The sequence below is a fragment of the Odocoileus virginianus genome, chromosome 30 (assembly GCF_023699985.2).
Source record: "Odocoileus virginianus isolate 20LAN1187 ecotype Illinois chromosome 30, Ovbor_1.2, whole genome shotgun sequence".
Lineage (NCBI taxonomy): Eukaryota > Metazoa > Chordata > Mammalia > Artiodactyla > Cervidae > Odocoileus > Odocoileus virginianus.
Genome location: NC_069703.1, coordinates 32,854,802 through 32,874,893, shown reverse-complemented (window position 1 = coordinate 32,874,893; position 20,092 = coordinate 32,854,802). Strand labels below are relative to the sequence as shown.

General features: G+C 54.9%; 1 protein-coding gene across 1 annotated transcript in view; it reads left to right on the top strand.

The window, feature by feature from the left end:
• ECE1 (endothelin converting enzyme 1) overlaps positions 1-20,092 on the top strand; it is a 129,335-nt gene that overhangs the window by 2,592 nt on the left and 106,651 nt on the right. The window lies entirely within an intron of this gene.

Below are 20,092 nucleotides of genomic sequence, written 5' to 3'. Positions count from 1 at the left end.
ATCGGGCGGGAAGAAGGCTGATGTCAGGCCCCTCAGCCCCTGTCATTTTGGTTTCTCCTAAACACCAGGCCCTGTGCTCATTCCTGAGGTGGGGGTGATTCAGGGCTGCTAGAGTGTTTATTCCTTGGCTCTCCTGCTCCACGGGTTTAAAACAGTTCAGCGTTCTTGCCAGCGTTGCCAAGTTTCCCCTGGCCCCTGGGTCCCTAACGGGGCTCTGCTCAGAGAGCGCGTGGGCTGTTTCCTGCGTCCTGCCTCCATCTGCTTGATGGTCCCCAGCTCCCCACCTCGGTCTCTAACGCCTTGGCAGGGAGTCAGCGCTGCTCTCAGAGGCTTCAAGTAGACCCCCTCTGCAGATGTGGGAGATGAGGGCTCTCAGGGGCGTTTTGTCCGTCCTGTCTCTGATTGTCCTCATGCTGCCCAGCAGCAGGCACAGAGAGATGAAGGAGATTGTTAGGGTCACACAGCAAGATGGAACCAGAGCAGGCGCAAACCTCCTGCAAGTCCGGGGGGCTACCAGACAGACAGGTTGGGGGAAGGAGGCCCAGCCTGCTCTTGTGGAGCCCTGAGAATGCTTCTTTTCCTTCCCAACTAGGGGCTGAGCTGGAGGGTCAGCAGTCATCTTTACTGTAAGTGGCTGAGCTGAGAACCAGGTCCAGCTCCCAAGCATCAAGACTGGGTGTCCCACCCACTTGCCGCGTGACTTTGGGTCAGCTGTTCCTTCTCTCTGCACCCCCTTTCCTACCAAGTGCGGCCGGTTTGCTCCTTGTCAGGATCGCAGGCCAATACCACCTAGTACACGACATAGAAATGTTTCACAAACTGTTAAGAACTTGAGGGAAAGTATGATTGAAGGCAGGAGGAGAAGGGGACAACAGAGGACGAGATGGTTGGATGGCATGACCGACTCAGTGGACATGAGTTTGAGCAAGCTCTGGGAGATGGTGAAGGACAGGGAGACCTGGCTTACTGCAGTCCATGGGGTCATAAAGAGTTGGGTGCGACTGAGTGACTGAACAGCAACAGAATGACTGACTGAAGATGGGAGGCCAGCCACATGCCCCCTGAACCAGTCTGCAGGGGGCTTCCAGAGTACAAGGTATCTTTCCCCAGTGTGGCCTGTGCTGTGCTGTTGGGTTATTGCTTATAGGCACCTTATTAACTTTTGTTAAAGAACAGATACATTGTTTCCCAGATGGAATTGGAGAAACCAAGTCCTATATAGGGTAGAAGCAGGATTTAAGTAGTAGGAGGGTTTCCGGGTGGGTTCAACAGAAAGTTTCAGGCCTTGGCCAAGACATAAACAGCTTGGCCAAAGTCCACACTTTGATGTCAGGGTGATAGCAACAGCGAGGGAGGAGCCATCAGCAACTGTTTACGACTTTTTGTCCTTCTCAATTTTTTCTTTTCAGTTAACTAGGTAAGGCCCTGCCCTGGTCAAAGTGCTGCATTCATTCATTCATCCACCCATTCATTCATTCACCAAAAAAGTATGCCTCGCATAATGCCAGGAGCTGGGGCTGTGGGCATCAGTATGGATGAGACTGGTAGGTCTGTTTTTCAGTCTGGCAATCAAGAGATAGGGAGTAGGAAATTACAAGTGTGATTTCTGTTACCAAGGAGACACACGGGGTGCTGTGGCGCAGATAGGGCAACCTGGGGCCGTAGAAAGGCTGCCCTAGAGGCCGTGCCATGGAGGTTGTGGCCTTAAAGAATGGACGAGACCGGGAAGAGCATTCCAGGCGGGGGCAGCAGCAAGTGGGAGATGGGACAAAACTTGGTGCTCTCGGGAGTCAATTTGCCTGCAGGCTCAGAAGATGATGCTTGGGAGGTGGCCGGGGTGGGCGCGTGCAGGGAAGGCCTGGTTCAAGATTTGGGGCTGGATCCTAAGGGCTGTGAGGGGAGTGACATGGTCAGGTCTGCATTTTTGAGATAATCGCAGAGGCTGCTTTGCAGAGAATGGAGGGAAAGGGCAAGGCTGGAGGCCGGGAAACTCTTTAGGAGGCCGCCAGAGCGGCCCCAGGAGAGACCACAGTGGTCTGAACACCCGCTACAGCCCCCACCCACCCCACCCCACCCCACACGCTGCCCAGGGTGGGCGGTGCGGCGAGGAGGGGCTCTGGCCCTAGAGGCCCCCAGAGCCCCCTGCCCTGTGGGCATGGATCTTCCTCTTCTCCTGCTTTCCTGCGAATTAACTAGCGGGCCTCCAGGAACTTTGATCTAACAGAGGAGAAAGACGAAGTTTCCAAAAAGTTCTGAAACAAGGTAGAAAATGGGGATGTAGCTTCGGGTCCCCCTGGCCATGGGGGTGTATCAGGGAAGGCTTTCCAGAGGAGGCGGCATTTGAACTGCTTCCTCGGGCCACAGTGAATGGAAGGGAAGGCTTCCAAGGAGCCAAGCTTTGGAGAGAGGACAGTGAGGAGATGCTGACTCACTGGGAAAAGACCCTGACGCTGGGAAAGACTGAAGGCAGGAGGAGAAGGGGATGACAGAGGATGAGATGGCTTGTTGGCATCACCGACTCGATGGACACGAGCTTGGGTAAACTCCGGGAGTTGGCGATGGACAGGGAGGCCCGGCGTGCTGCGGTCCATGGGGTCACAGAGTCACACACTACTGGGCGACTGAACTGAACTGAAGGTATGGTCTGGCCTGGGGCAAAGATTAATGAGTAACCAGTGCTGACTGACCCCACTGCCAGAGAGGGGCGCTGGGAGCCTAGGACCTGGGGGTCCAGCCCTTTCCCCAGTGGCCCTGAGGATGGGCTGCCCAGGCCTGCCTCGGCTCCCCGATGAGCCTCGGAAAGGCTCCCTCTCCCCACTGGGCTCCTGGTGGGGGAGTTAGTGAGGGGCTGATGTAAACAGAGGAACACGTTTCTGGGAAACATTCAGGAAATAAGCTGAGAGAGGATCCAACTTCAGGGAGGTGTGCCTGGCTGCCCGATCTCCTTAAAATCTTGGAGTGCTTGTGTTAAAGGGGGATTTGTAACCACCTAATTCAACAGCAACCCACTCCAGTACTCTTGCCTGGAAAATCCCATGGACGGAGGAGCCTGGTAGGCTATAGTCAGTCTGTGGGGTCGCAAAGAGTCGGACACGACTGAGCGACTTCACTTTCACTATTTTACAGGAGGAAAGACTGAGGGGGTGATGTGAGCGTCTACCATGTGCCTGGCACTTACGTGTCAGCCTTGTGACCGTCATACCAACCGCAGGGAGCAGGTTCATCCCCATTACGGACCTGGGAAGGCTGAGGCTCAGTGACCAGTTAGGGAGTTAGGACTTGTAAGCGGGCAGCAGCCTCCTGATTACTCAAGATTCTGGCTTCAGTCCCAAACTGCCACTCGATTTGGCAGAAACTGCCTTCCTGGGAAAACCCCCTGGGGACGGGGATGGGACTGTTGGGCAGTGGCCAGAGGCCTGGGGAGCTGATTGGGGCTGGATGCTGGCCTGGCCGACATGCTGATTACCTTTCGCCTTTGCCCAGCACTTGACAGTGAGGTTCTTCCGCTCACCCCCTTCACCACCTGTCTGTGATCCCACGGCCAACAGGTGGCAAAGCCAGGGCTGAAACCCAGGCCTGTGTCCCCCCAGCCCAGACCCCTATCTCCCAGCTCCTGGCATTGCCCCTGGGGCCCGGGACCAGGTCCCCAGTGGCCCCTGTCTAGAGACTTCCCCAGCCTCCTGAGCTCATGCTCACTGTGGGTGAGGAGCGGCCCCTGACCCAGAAGACAGACCCTCCTCCTCCCCAGGCTCCTCCCCACCAGCTCCTCCCCTCCTCTCGGGGAAGGCAGGAGTCAGGTTACAGGGTAAACACCGCCGGTCAATATTTACCTCTGCCTGGAGCCGTAGCCTGCCTCCCACGCGCCGCCTCCCCAGGTGTGCAGGCCTGCCCCGAGCTGGTCACCGAAGGCAAGGCCGAGGGTGGAGATGCAGCTTCAGCCTGCGGCCCTCGGCAAGACGCGCTTAGTTTTCCCATCTGTAAAATGGCGTGGCTGGAACAGACTGATTCAAGGGGCCGTTTTCAGCCGTGGTTATGTAGGATTCCAGGCGTCATGCTCTGGTTCAGAGCACGGGTGTGGAGTTGGCCAGACCGGGGTTTCCATCTCAGCTTTGCATTTTCTCCCTGCGAGGTCAGTCCCTTCCAGCTTCAGTTTCCCCAGTTTGTAAAATGAGCTGCTAACGGACCTGTTTTGGAGGATCACTGGTGAGGATTAACGAGATGATGCCTTGATGCGCAGAGTTTGGGGCACAGGATAAGAAGTGAGTGGGGCGTGCCTGGTGGCTCAGACGGTAAAGAATCTGCTGGCAGTGCTGGGGACCGGGGTTCAATCCCTGGGCCGGGAAAATCCTCTGGAGGAGGGCATGGCAACCCACTCCAGTATGCTTGCCTGGAGAATCCCCATGGACAGAGCCTGGCAGGCTGCAGTCCATGGGGTCACAAGGAGTCGGACACGACTGAGCGACTAACACACATAAACACAAGAAGTGAGTAAGTGGTGGTGGCTGGTGGTAGTGGTTGGTGGTGGCTGTTATTCCAAATAAACATTTGATGATCCTCTGGATCCAGGCACTGGGTTGCCTCACTTGGGAACAAGAACCAAGGGTGGGGACTGTAACCTCAAACTCTCCTAGGACTTGGGCTGGGGGAACCCAGGAGTTGAAACAGCCCTTGGGTTAACACCACAAACACACACACATCACACGCACACACCCAGGTCCAGGACTGACCTCAGCGATCTGTGGCGTGAGAGGGGTGAGGGAGGAGGCAGAGGGGAGGACGGATGCACTTCCGAAGCGGTTCGTTCACAGGAGCTTCGCATCCAGTACAGAGAGCAGCTGTTGCCTCTGGCCCTGGAGAGGAGGGGGCGTGGGGCAGGGCAGGCCCAGAGGGGTCGGCCAGCTGGCAGAGGTGGCCCCGGGTCCAGCCTGGCCCCCTCGCTTTCTGCGCTGTCTCTTGGGACACGTCACCTCTCTGGGCTTCGTTTGCCTGGCTCTCCTGTGGAGACGGTGGCGCCTGCTTGGTGCTCCAGTTGAAACAGTTGTATCAGATGCTGTTTCGGAAGAACCCAGCTCCCTCCTGGCACATCCACGGGGCTCAGCCCGTTTTATCAGCCGCTTTTATGGTTACAAGAACCACTCGCCGGTCCTGCTCATCAGGGTGCTTCTTGAGGGCATGATTGTGCATTTTTTAAAATCGTGACAGAGGGACTTTCCTGGTGGTCCTGTAGTTAAGAATCCGCCTGCCAGTGCAGGGGCCACAGGTTCGCTTACTGGTTGGGGAGCTGAGATCCCACCTGGCCACCGAGCAGCTCAGCCCATGGGCCACGACCACTGAGTCCGTGCTCTGGAGCCCGTGAGCTGCAACAGGAGAAGCCCCTGCCCACCGCAGCTAGAGAAAGCCCATGCACAGCACCGAAGACCCGGTACAGCCATGAGTATAAAATTACCTAAGCGTTGCGGCATAATTTACACCAGGTGCACACATCTTGTACAACTCAGTTTGCACAGATGTACACACCTACATAACCACCACCTAGAACCTTCCTGCGGCCCCCAGAGAGTTCCCATGTGCCCCCCCCCCCCCCACCGTGGGAAGTTCCAAAGTCAATCCCCCAGCTACAGGGGCCGCTGACCTGTCTTCTGTTGCTGTTTTGCCTGATTTTGGACTCTGTCTGCGTGAATTCACACGTGTGTACGCCTGGGTCTGGTTCCTTTCCGCTTCCGTCAGCACTAAATGTTTGTACCGCCTCTGAGCTGTGGCCAGGATTCCTGCCTTGGGGCCCTGTTACATGCCGCTGGGTGGATGTGCACGGCCTGGATGATGTTTGAGTTGATTCCAGGTTGGGGCGGCAGTGACATTCCCGTGCCTGTCTCTCGGGTGGGTCATAGGAGTGGAACCGCCCGATCGGAGGGTCAGTGTGTGTTTCCTGGAAACTGCCACACCGATCTCCAAGGAGGGCTCTGTTCGCCTCTTTGCCCGGGGGCCCACGGCCTAACCTAGAGTACCAGCTTGATGGATGTCTTTTTAAAGAAAGATGGAATTTGAGTCCTTGCTTGATCTTAAGGCTTCAGACCTACGCCGACGCCCTCAGGACTGAGGCTCTGCCCAGATGCCGAGCTTTGTCTTGGAGCCCCTCAGTCCTCAGGGCAGGGCGGGAGTCTGGCCCGGGGAGCCCAGGCCGTGAAGCTCGGCCAGTGATTGGCTGTGGGGCCTTCGGAAGCCCCTCCCCTCCCTGATCCTAGTTTCTGCTTCTCCCAAACGTGGTGTGGAGTGAAGGTTTCTGCGGCTCCTCGTCTGGGTGCTTCTGCTCCTCGTTGCTCCATGCTTTTCCACCTCTGGGCTTGCTCCGGTGCCCCTGTGTCCCATATCTCCAAGGAAGGGCCCTTTAGGAAAGTGGGTCGTCTCTTCATTCTTAGCCCCCTCGCTAAATACCTCCTTGTGAATCAGTCCTCTCTCGGTGAGATTCCCCACACCCAGAGGGGGCCCCTGACTGTGGGAGCCCCACCCATGAAGGCTCTGCTAAGGTAACAGGGCCAACCTGGATCTGAATCCTGCCGCTGCCGGCTCTGTGACCTTGGGCAAGCCAGCCCACCTCTGAGTTCCTGCATCCTCTTCTGCAGGGTTGATGAGGCTGAAGTGAGGTCCTGCCTCATGGTGGGGGCAGCAGAACCCCCGCCCATGAGGAGCTGCCTTCTAGAAGAAGGAGCCACAGACTTAAACAGGCAAATCAGTCAACCAGAAAGATCCCATCAGAGAAAGGAGAGAAAAGGAAAACAGGGATGAGGCTGTGAGCTGGGGAAGGGGAAACTCTCGATGGCTGGGAATGGATGAGGAGGGGGCAGCCAGGCAGAGATGCAGGAAGCGGAGAGAATTCCAAACAGGACAGCAAGTGCAAAGGGCCTGAGACAGAGATGGGGGTTTCAGCACAATATGAGTGGCCGGAAGGCTGATGGGACTGGCTGATAGATGGAGGGAGCAAGGGGGAAGTGGGTAGGAAGAGGTGGGTGTGGAGAGAGCAGGTCCTACAGGGCCTTGTCAGGCTCAGGGTTGGGGGGCGGGGCGTTGGCATTTCCTTTTTAAAATTAATTAATTTTTGGTTGCACTGGGTCTTCCTTGCTGAGCGTGAGTTTTCTCTCCTTGTGTCCGAGCGGGGGCCTAGCTACCCTTGGTGTGGTGCATGGGCTTCGCATTGCAGTGGCTTCTTTTGTCGCCGAGCACAGGCTCTAGCGCGTTTGGGCTTTTGTAGTTGCGGCCTCAATAGTTATGGCACACAGGCTTTAGTTAGTTGCCCGCGGCTTGTGGAATCTTCCCGGACCAGGGATCGAACGTGTGTCCCTTGCGTCAGCAGGCGGGCTCCCATCCAGTGTACCACCAGGGAAGTCCGGCATTTCATTTTTCAGAGTGATGGGGAACCTGCAGGGCTCCAGACAGGGAGGGGACGCATTTGGCTTTAGGAAGGCCCTGGCTGCTGTGTGGGGAGATGGCCTGTAGGGGGCAGGAGTGAGGCAGGAGGAGGGCCGCGTCCAGTGGGAGGGCATTTCACCTGCCCTGCGGGCGAGGCTTCTGTTGCGCCAGGACATGGGGTTTGAGCAGCTCCTTCAGAGAAGGGGAGAGAGGTGATGGGGCCATCCCAGGTGCTGAAGACGTTCCTGGCAGCTGAGCCTGGTGGACAGAGAACTGACCCTTGGGGCCAGAGAGACCGGTCTTTTTTTTTTTTTTTCCAGAGAGGCCGGTCTTAGGACCTGCCTTTGAACTCAGCCTTCCAGAGCAAGCTTCGGGTCCTCCCAGGGGGACCCCTTTCCCAGCACCCCAGGCCATGGGGACCCAGGGACAAGGAGCAAGAAGGGCCCCTCTGCACCCCCTGCAGAAGTGAGGCGGAGGAAGTGATGGCCTCCCCGGCTCCCAGTCCTCCCGCCCCTCCCCAAGGCTGCAGCTCCCTCGGCTCGGCTCCAGGCCACCCTGTGGCTTTGTGGTTCCCGGGTGTCCCGGGCTGGTCTGAGGAAGGAGGCGGCCACAAGAAAGCGGTCCTTCACCTCCCTCTGCCCCCAGTGGGTGGTTACTCGGTATCCTGCTGGGCTTCCCCAGGTGGTGGGGAGGGAAGCCACAGGGAGGGCAGGGCCTGGGAGTTCACGGTCTCTTGAGAGCCACGTGCAAGTGGGAACTTAGATGTCATCTAGAGCGGCCACTTCGTGGGAAGACAAAGGCTCAGGAAGGGAAGAACAGTCTTGTGGACCCTGACTGCTTCCTCTTCCGTGGGAGCCCTTTGCAGCCAGCAAGTTAAGAAGTTAGTACGAGGTCTTTCTGTATATCCTCCCTTAAGCATCAGCTCTGGCTTGAGCTGGTGTCTTTGAGGAAAACGGGATCTGGAAGTTGAAACCCTGGAAAACAAAGGGCCTGTATCTGGGAGAGGAACGGGATTAGAATAGGTATTTACTGGGAGAGGAAGGGAATTCAGAAGGCTGAAAAAAAGTTGGAATTCAAGCTGAATCAGAATTTGCTGAATGCACCTTCTGTGCCAGGTATGGGGGTATCTCTGCCCCCCCGCAAGGGACTCCCAGGCCTGTGGGAGACACAGACAAGTCAATTAGCAACAAGTGAGAAACCACAGCCTCTAAAGGCTGGGGGAATGGATAACTGATTTGGCCCAGGGAGGTGATTATTTTGAGCTGGGTCTTGAAGGATGAGGAGGAGCTCGCCAGCCAGGCAGAGCCAGAATTTAAATTGAAAGAGTCTGTCTGGCCTGGCCTCACTGCCCTGTGAGCCTTAGGAGATGTGATTCCGCGGGTCCTGGGCACTGAGTGTGGGCCCTGGGCAAGTGTCCAGCCATTTCTCATTGAACCCCTGCACCTGTCCTCTCAAACCCTGTCGCCTCCTGCTTCTGCCAGGGTGGTGAGTGGTTGGCCAGCCTTGTGTGGAGAGTCTCTGCCCTCTCTATGGCCAGCACTTGGGTCCTGAGAAGGACGCACAGATTCCACTGCCGGTGCACTGTGGCTGCTGTGAAGGTGCAAAGAGTCGGTGAAGGATTTCCTCTTTCATTTTGCACCTCTCCTCACCTCCCTGCACCAGCCCCCACCCCCAGCAACCTGAGATGTACTTTGCATAACGCACTTCCTCAGATCTTTACAACAACACACACACCCCCCACACACCCCCCCCCCCCCCCCCCCGGGCAATTAGAGGTTGGTTGTCACCATTTTAAGCTTGCAAAACGCCTGACCTGCCTCTTGAGAGATCTGTATGCAGGTCAGGAAGCAACAGTTAGAACTCGACATGGAACAACAGACTGGTTCCAAATAGGAAAAGGAGTACATCAAGGCTGTATATAGTCACCCTCCTTATTTAACTTATATGCAGAGTACATCATGAGAAACACTGGGCTGGATGAAGCACAAGCTGGAATCAAGATTGCCAGGAGAAACATCAGTAACCTCAGATATGCAGATGACACCACACTTATGGCAGGAAGTGAAGAAGAACTAAAGAGCCTCTTGATGAAAGTGAAAGAGGAGAGTAAAAAAGTTGGCTTAAAGCTCAACATTCAGAAAACAAAGATATGGCATCCGGTCCCATCACTTCATGGCAAATAGATGGGAAAACAGTAGAAACAGTGGCAGATTTTATTTTGTTGGGCTCAAAAATCACTACAGATGGTGACTGCAGCCATGAAATTAAAAGACACTTACTCTTCCTTGGAAGAAAAGTTATGACCAACCTAGACAGCATATTAAAAAGCAGAGATGTTACTTTGCCAACAAAGGTCCGTCTAGTCAAGGCTATGGTTTTTCCAGTAGTCATGTATGGATGTGAGAGTTGGACTATAGAGAAAGCTGAGTGCCAAAGAATTGATGCTTTTGAACTGTGGTGTTGGAGAAGTCTCTTGAGAGTCCCTTGGACTGCAAGGAGATCCACCCAGTCCATCCTAAAGGAAATCAGTCCTGAATATTCATTGGAAGGCCTAATGTTGAAGCTGAAACTCCAATCCTTTGGCCACCTGATGCGAAGAGCTGACTCATTTGAAAATACCCTGATGCTCGGAAAGATTGAAGGTGGGAGGAGAAGGGGACAACAGAGGATGAGATGGTTGGATGGCATTACTGACTCAGTGGACATGAGTTTGAGTAGACCCCGGGAATTGGTGATGGACAGGGAGGCCTGGCGTGCTGCAGTCCACGGGGTCGCAAAGAGTCGGGCACAACGAGCAACTGAACTGAACTGAACTGTCACCATCTTAAGCCTGCAGAAGGCAACAAAGAGAGGTTGAGCTGCATGGTCACGAGCACACAGCTAAGCAAATACTCTATAATTTGCTCCTCTTTTGGTCTTAACTCCACGGCCTGTGCTCACGTTTCTAAGCCGTGAGAAAGCAGGCCCGTTCATGATAGGCTGGCCTTTCTGATGACAGGTGCTCCCACCCCCATCCACACAGCCTCTGGGCTTCTCATCAGGGCCCCAGGACTGCTGCAGGGGGGTGGTGACAGTATCACTTGACTGTATTAGTGGCAGCCCTTCTCAAGCCCAAGTGTGCGTGAGAATCCTCAGGGACCCCGGTGACAAATGCACATTTCATTGCCATTGTCACACACATTCTGATACCATCTGAGTGGAGTAGGGTACAGACTGGAACTTGTTTCCAGTGAGCTTCCTGATTCTGATGCTGGTGGGTGATTGATCACACTTGGGCAACCCTGACTTACTGCACATCCGCTCTGGAGCCAGCGCCCTTGTGGGCCTTTTGTTTTGTCATTTCAGCCATCAGAACATTGCTTGGTGGGGGAAGCTGGTACAAAAGAAAGTGGGGAGTCTTGAGACTTCGACCAGTCATAATGAGGACATTTGTAACCAATGTGTCATATGTATTTAATCTTCAGATTAATTGGCTGAGGAAACTAAGGCTCAGAGAGGTTCAGGGACTTAGAACCCACATCCCTCAGCCGCTGATGCCTGTCTTCTCAGCCCTGCACGTGGCCTCTTTTGCACATTCCCAAACACAGGTTCTTAGAGGCCTGGAATCAAAGGAAATATGGGAAGATTGGTGGTGGTGGTAACTACCATTTACTGACCAACTCCTATGTGCCAGGCACAGAGTATAGAATGGTGAGCACACAGAAATGGTCTTGGGTGATTGCACAGATTTCTGATTTTGAGCAGGATACTGTGTGACCTTATGTCTGAAGAGCCCATCCCAGGCAGGGGTTGGGGGGAGGGCATCTCTCAGGAAGAAGCAATTGAGAAAGAATCTGAAGGGTGAGTTACGTATTAACCAGGTGAAAAGATAGAAAAGGACTCTAGGGTAAGAGAATGGCATGTGCAAACGTCCTGAGGTGGGTGACCTATACAGCATGTTCAGCATAGCCGGAGTAGAAAGTAAAAGTGACCCAAGGTGAGGCAGAGGGGTTTGCCAGGCCCTGGGCCCCATGGGGCTGTGTGGACCAGGTGAGCAACTTGGACTGCATCCCAACAGCAGTGGAACATGGAAAGCCACGAGATTGTGTGTGTTTTCAAATCAATTAACTTTATAGGCTTTATTTTCTTCTACAATGAAAGATCCCACTTAAGCCTGTGAAGGAAGAAAGGGCAAACATGTCTAACTCGTGGGGTGGACGGTCCACCCGGCCCTGGATGGGGTGCCAGCAGGGGGTGGCAGGACCCCAGTCGCCTTTTATTAAACTCTATCTGGCTGCTGAGTGGAGACGGACTAGGGTGAGGGGGCAGGAGTGGAGGTGGGAGATGGTGGCCCTACTCGAGGGAGTGGAAGGGAGAGGCAGCCAGAGATGCTTGGAGACGAGCTGAGCACTTTGATGAGTGAGGACGGAGCCCGGGAGGTGTGTGAGCTGCTCTGGGTCCGGGTCACGCAGCTTGTTGGCGGGCCTTCCCATAGAGCTCTGACTCAGCCGAGCTTCCAGGCAGCCCTTTTGCAGACGTCCTCCTGCCAGGCCTTCTTTTGCCTGCACCCACTCCCAACTCCCCAGGGGTGGGGCCTGCTGACTTCAGGGGTGGGGGGGCTTCATGGCACAGATCTGTCTTTGAAGCATCTACCAGGGGGAAGGTGGTGCTCTGACCACCGAATTCTTTCCTTATGACCTCTGCTCTCTGCCCTCTGCCCGGCCATCCCCAGGCTTTGAAGGAGTCCGCAGAAGTGGGGCTGGGATGGGGACTGGAGCCGCTGTGCTTAACATAGCCCCTGCTTGGGCAGGAGTGGAGGCCCTTCCAAGGATCTGAGGAGACGCCCTGCTGCAGAAAGAAAGGACCAGAGCCTGGGCCTCTGCCAGTGGGGTCCCCCTGCTAGAAGTAGGAGACGCCCCTGCACCCACACCTCTTGAGCTGGAAACAGCTGGCTGCCATTTAAGGTTTTTCTCCTCCCCCTCCCAGCCCCGCATTAACTCCCTGGCACATGCCACCTCTGAGATGTTCAACTAGATGAATTTCTCACCCTGCAGGCCTCCCCCCTGCTCCAAACCATCCCCTCTGCGGTTCTAAGAGCCGTGATGCTCCTGCATGAACCGCATCCCCTTTGTGTGGGAGCCCCCACTTTCCTCTCTGTGGCTCAGGCTCCCCTCTCTTCTCTCCAGGTTCCAGAGCCCACTCTCCTCTCAGGACCCTGCTCCCTGGGAATCGCCCCTGGACCTTGGACCTGGGTGTGATCTCTCTCTGGGGCCCAGGTCCCCTGCTCTCCCAGGGATGGTACACACACAGAGTCGTGCACACAGACACACACACACACACATATGTGCACACACGCACACAGACGTGCGCACACACGCTCACACACAGACGTGCACACATACGTGCACACACACTCTCACACAGACATGCACACACACGTGTGCACACGCTCACACACAGACGTGCGCACACACGTGAACACAGACATGCACACACATGTGTGCACACACGCTCTCACACAGGCGTGCGCACACACGCTCACACACAGACGTGCACACACGTGCACACAAGGGCTGGGTCCTTCTCACTCTGACTCACAGGGTGTGCGCGCTCAGTCGCTTCAGTCGTGTCCGACTCTTTGCGACCCCATGGACTGTAGCCCGCCAGGCTCCTCTGTCCCCGGGATTCTCCAGGCAGGAATACCGGCGTGGGTTGCCATACCCTCTTCCAGGGTATATTCCTGACCCGGGGATCAAACCCACATCTCGTGCGTCTCCTGCATGGCAGGCAGATTCCTTACCGCTGAGCCACAATAGGTACACAAATAGGTACTGATACATAGTAAGTACTTAAGAAATGTATTCTCTTTCTCCTGCCACCCCCTCTCCCACCCTCCCAACCTTGTGGCCCCTTCCGAGTCCCCCTCCCCTACATGGGTATTTCTGCTTAGGGGGCCACATGCTGTGTGACACCCAGGCCTGGGAAGCAGTTATTAACTTGGACATTGGGACCGGGAAAAGGCTCAGTGCTACCAGCCCAGCCCCCTGCCCTGATGTCTTGTTGAGTCGGTTTGAGGCAAGTGTGGGATACGACAGAGGAAGTCCCCTTCCCACCGCCGGGAGCTCAGCTGAGGACGTTGGTGCCCTGGCAGGACACGGGCAGCAGCATTGGAAGCGAGCTGGGGGGTTGGCCTAAGAGCCACTGGTGGCTTCTTGGGGAAAGAAGCCAGGATCTCCTCGGGCCTGGAGGACAGTGTCTGGACACCTGCTGTGGGTGCAGCGCTGTGGGCCACCTGTTCTCCCCGTCCTCGTACCTGTCTGCTCCGCGGCGCGGGAGGCAGGAGCCACCACCAAGTGAACGCTACTTCCGAGCCGGCCCTGTGGCGAACGGCGGTTGCATGTCATCAGAGTCAGTCTAAAGAGATGGGTCCTGAGACCTGCCTCATGGTCTGGTGGTTAAGACTGCACTTCCACTGCGGGGGACGTGGGTCCCATCCCTGGTTGGGGAGCTAAGATCCCGCACGTTGCACAGCCACCCTCACCACCACCCCCCTGGCAAAAAAAGAGAGAGATAGGTCCTAGTGTGTCCCCATTTAACAGATGAGGAAACTGAGGCTTGGTGAGGCAAGGGGACTCGGCCAAAGCCACACATCTCAGAGCCGTGACTCCAGAGCCAGGAGTGTTTTGCAGGTTCCTATGGAGTGTCTTAACTTCCGGCCTGGATCGGGGTGGGCTTGTGGCTCAGAAAAGCCATCAAGCAGTGGAGAGAGAGGGGCTAGCCAAGGAGCATGAGAAGAAGATTGCTCTGGAACCCTGACTTGGGATCTCTCTGGAGGAAAGCAGGTGGTCCCCTCCCGGGAGGGACCAGGCAGCCAGAAGCAAGTTTGAGCTGGATGAGGAGCTGGCACTGTTCTGTCCTCTGGGCACTTAATGCCCTTTAGTTGTGCCTGTGATTTCCCTGCCCTGGAGGGGGAGCCCTGGAGGGCAGAGACCCTGCCTCTTGGCCCACCTGCTCTTGGCAGATGAAAGACGAGTTGGGGGTGGGGTGCAACCCCACAGTGCTGGAAGAGGGGAGCTATCGGGATGGGGAACAGCCTTCCCGGGCCAGAGGGATGGTCCTCGAGCCAGTGCGTGGTTCACAGGATCACCAGGGACAGGCTATTAAGTGTTAACACCAGCTAATGGCGACATAGAGTCCGATACATAAAAATTGCACTTTGCAAGCAATTGTGAGCCCCGTCTGTTGTGTCATATGTTTCTTTCAAGAGCAGAATCTGGAACAAAATGTCAGGGAGCATCTCTGCCAGTGATCTAGGATCCCTCCAGACTGAAGAGGGATTTTTTTCCCCTTCTTTGGTGATCTAAGAGTTTTCTTACTGTCCCCAAGTGCCAGTGAGTCAGCCATAAAGCTCATTCAGGAAAGTCCGGAGGAATCTTTCTCCTCCGTCAGGTCCCATCTGGGCAGGGCCAGGTGACACCCAGTGACACAGCCGAGGTTGGGGGAGGAAAACCAGGCACACTCCACCAGCCACTTGTCGCTGCCACCCCCGCCTGCGTTTGTCATCCGTTCCCAGGGCACAGAGCCATCTCGGCCCGGGCTGGCAGGCAGATCAGTGACCCCAGGGCTCCCCCAGCCTGACTCAGTGCAGCCCTGGCCCTCTCTGGGGGAACGTGAGTCACTTCTTCAACCCTGGAATGTTTCTCTTTGTGTGGAAAGAAGGGGAACGGAATGGGGGTGGGGATAGCCCCACTTGGGGCTCATTTCCCAGGCCACAGAGGGAGGGGCTCCAGGCGACTGTTGGAGGGGGCAGCCGGACCCAGTTAAGTCAGTAAACTGCTGAACTGAGCAAGTGAAAGGTCCCTCCCCTTGACCAAGCCTGATCCCTTTCCTCTGCCCCACCCAGCACCCTCAGTTCAGTTCAGTTCAGTCGCTCAGTCGTGTCCGACTCTGCAACCCCGTGAACCGAAGCACGCCAGGCCTCCCTGTCCATCACCAACTCCCGGAGTTCATCCAAACTCCTGTCCATTGTGTTGGTGATGCCATCTGACCATCTCATCCTCTGTCATCCCCTTCTCCTCCTGCCTTCAATCCTTCCCAGCATCAGGGTCTTTGCCAAGGAGTTGGCTCTTTGCATCAGGTGGCCAAAGTATTGGAGTTTCAGCTTCAGCATCATTCCTTCCAATGAACATTCAGGACTGATTTCCTTTGGGGCATGCTACTCCTTTCTATCCTTTGTGAAGTGAGTGAAGTGAAAGTCACTCAGTCATGTCCAACTCTTTGCGACCCCGTGAACTATACAGCCAATGGAATTCTCCAGGCCAGAATACTGGAGTGGGTAGCCTTTTCCTTCTCCAGGGGATCTTCCCAACCCAGGGATGGAACTCAGGTCTTAACCGCTCTTTAACTTGACTAGGTTAAGAAGGTATCTGGGGATGGGAGATGTCAATTAGGATTGACTATTCTGCGGATTTGAAAACCTGACTTCAGCAAGGGTGAGAGGTGTGATGAATTCCATCCGTTAGTGGTGACTGCCAGGGCGTGGGGACAGGGGTGCCGCTTTGCTGGAGAGGAACTGGGAGGCCTGGGTTTGCCCTTCCCCTCTTGCCCAGATTCCCCGTTATTTGCTAGGTGACCTTACAAAAATCCTTTTCCTTCTTTGAGACACTTTTCTCATCTGTAACACAGGGCAAACAATTACCACCCACAGGTGTTGAAAGATAAATGAAGATGCATCTGCAGAGCAGCCTCATTTCCTTTGCATCCTAACTCTGACGTCACTTTCTCAGAGACCCCCTTCCTGGCCTCACTCCTGAAAATTGTCCCTCCCTTCGTTTTCTGTCCATTTCCCTGCGTGATTTTTCTCATCAGCTCTCACTACAGTCCAACACACTGCCTATTTTTAATTCATTTTCTTTCCTCCTCTCACTAACCCATAAGGATTTCTGTGGGTCTTGTTCCCTGGTTTAGCCACCTCGAACGGGGCTGCCATGTGGTAGGCACATAAACATTTGTAAAAGAACGTGTAAGTGAAAAAGCGAGTGAAAAAATGAACAAAGTCATGTGAGCCCGGGGCACAGTGCATAGGCGTTCGTAGGGCCTGGGTTCCTCTTCGTCCTTCTCCAGCTGCGTTATTCTGGACAGCTGAGTCCTTTCTCCCCACTCTCTCCAGGTCAGCTCATCCACTTTTTAAAAAATTGTTTGGCTTCTCCGAGTCTTAGTTGCGGCATCTGGTCCCCTGACCGGAGATGGAAGCTGGGCCCCCTGCATGGAGAATGGAGAGCTTGGAGTCTTAGCCACTGGACCACCAGGGGAGTCCCCTGCTCACCCACTTTTGAGGGTTCATACTAGTGCATGAGATTGCCCTGGGGAATATAGTGGGGGGCAGTTATAATAAAATTAGAAGTTACTGGGGGAGGTGGGAAGGAGGTTCAGGAGGGAAGGGTATATATATATATATATATACATACATACATATACATATGCTTACGGCGGATTCACGTTCTAGAGTAGAACCAACACAACATTGTAAAGCAGCTATCCTCCAACTAAAAATAATAAATAAATAAAAGGCACTGTTTTGGAGTCGGATGCAGAAGGTACATGCATTTTAAAGATTTTTTTTTTTTAAAAGAAACTTCAGTGAAGACTTTCCTCCGTGTCCTCAGACATCCCTGGCTCCAGGTTCAGTCTCTGGGTGCCTTCGGGAAGGTGTGAGGAGGCTTGGTTTGGGAAATGACCCCAATCTGGAAGCCCCATGGCCTGCCCTCCCTCCCTTCTGAGCCCCTGGCCGGGATTCCGGCAAACGTGCATGGTTTCTGCAGGGCACACACCCCAGCGTGTCTCATCCAAGGCCGCGGCCGATGCCCTTCCTAAGCTGTTTCTTTTTTTCCAGGAGAGTCAGCCCTGGGACCTGGCGCCCTGAAACCCCCTTTCTTTAAATAAGTGTTTTGTTTTGGAATAATTTGGGCCTTCCCTGGTGGCTCAGACAGAAAAGAATCCATCTGCCGTATAGGAGACCCGGCTTCGATCCTGGGGGTGGGAAGATCCCCTGGAGAAGGGAATGGCTACCCACTCCAGTACTCTTGCCTGGAGAATTCCATGGACAGAGGAGCCAGGTGGGCCACAGTCCATGGGATCGCAGAGTCAGACATGACTGAGTAACTTTCACTTTGGAATAATTTTGGGTTAACAGAAAGGTTGCAAATATGATAAGGCGTTTCGGTTTCCTCCTCACCCAGCTCCCCCTCATGGTATTAATAACATCTCTCATGACCACAGAACGTTTGTGAAAACCGAGACACCATCGGTGGTTCATTGAGGTTCATTAAACCCACACTCTGGATTTCACTGGTGTTTACACGCGTGTTCTTTTCTATTCCAGAATCCCATCTGAGACACTCATGACAGTTAATCGTCCTGTCTCCTTAGCCTCTTCTGACCTGTGACCGTTTCTCAGACCTGCCTTGTTCTTTATGACCTCGGCGGTGTTGAGGGCACAGGGCAGGTATTTTGTGGAACGGCCTTCTGTTTGGATTTGTCCGGGGGCCTCTTTGTGATGCCTTCCTCTCTGTCTGCTGCGCAGAGTGGTCCCCAAGGCCACGGCCTTCTCCTCTGCCCTGGACTCTCCCCGCCTCTCTTGCGCTGATGCCACCTGTCCATGGTGAAGACCGCCTCTGCCCTCCTGTGCCCCAAACCCGGCTTTTCCTGCCCTCAGTCAGCAGCTTATCTGCTCAGTTGCCTGCTTGGAGTTCAAGTGCCACCTAGATGCCTCCTTGCTCGAGTTCTATCAATATCCTGCCTCCCCTCCACTTGCCACCCATACCCTCTATCAGCCATCTTTGTCCCTGGATTAAGGCAAAGTCTCCTGCCCTCACCTGCCTCCAGCCTTGCCCCTCCAACTTGCCTCCTCACTGCAGCTTTGGCCAACTTTCTGAAACATGTCTGGCCATTCTGCTTAGATGCACCCCATTGTCCTGGGAGAAGTCAGACTCCTCCATAGGAATTCTCAGGTTTTCATGTCCTAGTCTTTGCCCCTTTCTCTAGCATCATCTCTGGCCTTTCTCCACCCTGTCGTCCCTGCTTCAGCCAAGTAGAGATACAGTACCCCTGCCGCGCCCCAGGGCAGCTCACTCTGCCCTTCTCTACCCCTCTGCATGGACTGTGCCGTCTTTGTCTGTTTCCTGCCATTAGAATGTGAATTTCATGAGGATAGAGATCTTATTGGGCTTGTTCTCCACTTCCCTACAGTACCGTGGACAGTGCCTGGCACATAGTAGGTGCTTGATGGTGGTGGCAAGATGGGGTGGGGGGCAAGATGGGTGGCAAGATGGGTGATGGGGGTAGGTTGCCATTTCCTTCTCCAGGAGATTTTCCCGACCCAGGGATCAAACCTGCATCTCTTGCATCTCCTGCGTTGTAGGCAGATTATTTACCACTGAGCCACCAAGGAAGCCCAGGTGCTTGATAAATACTTATTAACCAAGGTGAGAAGAGCATGGGGTAAGAAAGTTATTTATCAGATAATCTCAGATGAGCATGAAAGTGCGGCAGTGACAAATGCTGTGGAGGCAGGGTTCATGGTGCTGCCCGTGCCTGTATTAGGGGCCTGGACTTGTGGAGGTCAGAGAGATAATGACGCTGTCCGTGCAGTCTGAGGAGAGGTGCTGTAGCTAGGAGGGGAGAGAAGAGCATTCTAGGTACAGGGCATGTGCAGAGGCCCGGTGGGTGAAGGGAATATGAAGGACTGGAAAGAAAAGCAGAGTTAATGGGGCCCAGCCAGGGTAGGGAGAGCAAGGGAACATTGTGACGTGAGGCCAAACAGGGCGGCAGGGCCAGAGCTTGGGGTGGGGTGCTTATCATTTTTAGCTTCATCCTCAGAACCATATGAGGCCACTGAATGGGGGTATGAGAGAGAGAGAGAAGGAGGGGGAGAAGACAGGGAGAAAGAACCATGATCGTGTCTAGGCTCCGTGACTTTGGACAGGTCACCTAGTCTGCCTGAGTGTCAGTCTCCTTGTCTATAAAACTGGGGACAGAACCACCTACTTTAGAGGGTCGTTGGGGGGATCAAATGAAATAAATGTAAAGCACTTGGTCCCACTTTGGTGCATGGTTGGGGGCCTGGTGAATGTCCCATTTCTTCCCTTCCCTCTCTCCCCGCACCACCAGCAGCTGCAGACTGTGAGAGAGATGTTAACGAGCCCTGTTCACAGCTCAGCCAAGCTCTCTGCTCACGGCCCTTCCCCTTGACCTGCCATCTCAGCCTCTGCCCAGCAGGGAGGGAGGCGATGCCCATCTGTCCCTCCCATCCCAGGCCCACCTCCTGCTCTGACCAGCCAGGCGCTAGGATCCCCATGGCCTGCCTCTCCCTGGGCTCCGCAGGGACCAGCAAGCGACAGGAAAGCCAGCCGACATGTTCAGCTCGCTCTGGGGCTCACGAGTTTGAGTGCAGAAGGGCTGTCCTGGTGACCCAGGAGCCCACCCAGGCCCGCCCACTGCTCGCAGAGCACCGCCTGCCCCGCTTTGTGGCCACCGTCTCTCAAGTTCCCTTCTGTACGCGCTTTGCACTCATCACCCTGTTGAAGCCACATCCATGCAGGACATGAATCAGTGTCCGCTTTTCACAGATGAGGAAACTGAGGCCCAGGCAGGTGACATGATATTCCCAGGCTCTCATTGCTTGTTGGTGGCGGGTCCGCCTGACCTGGAG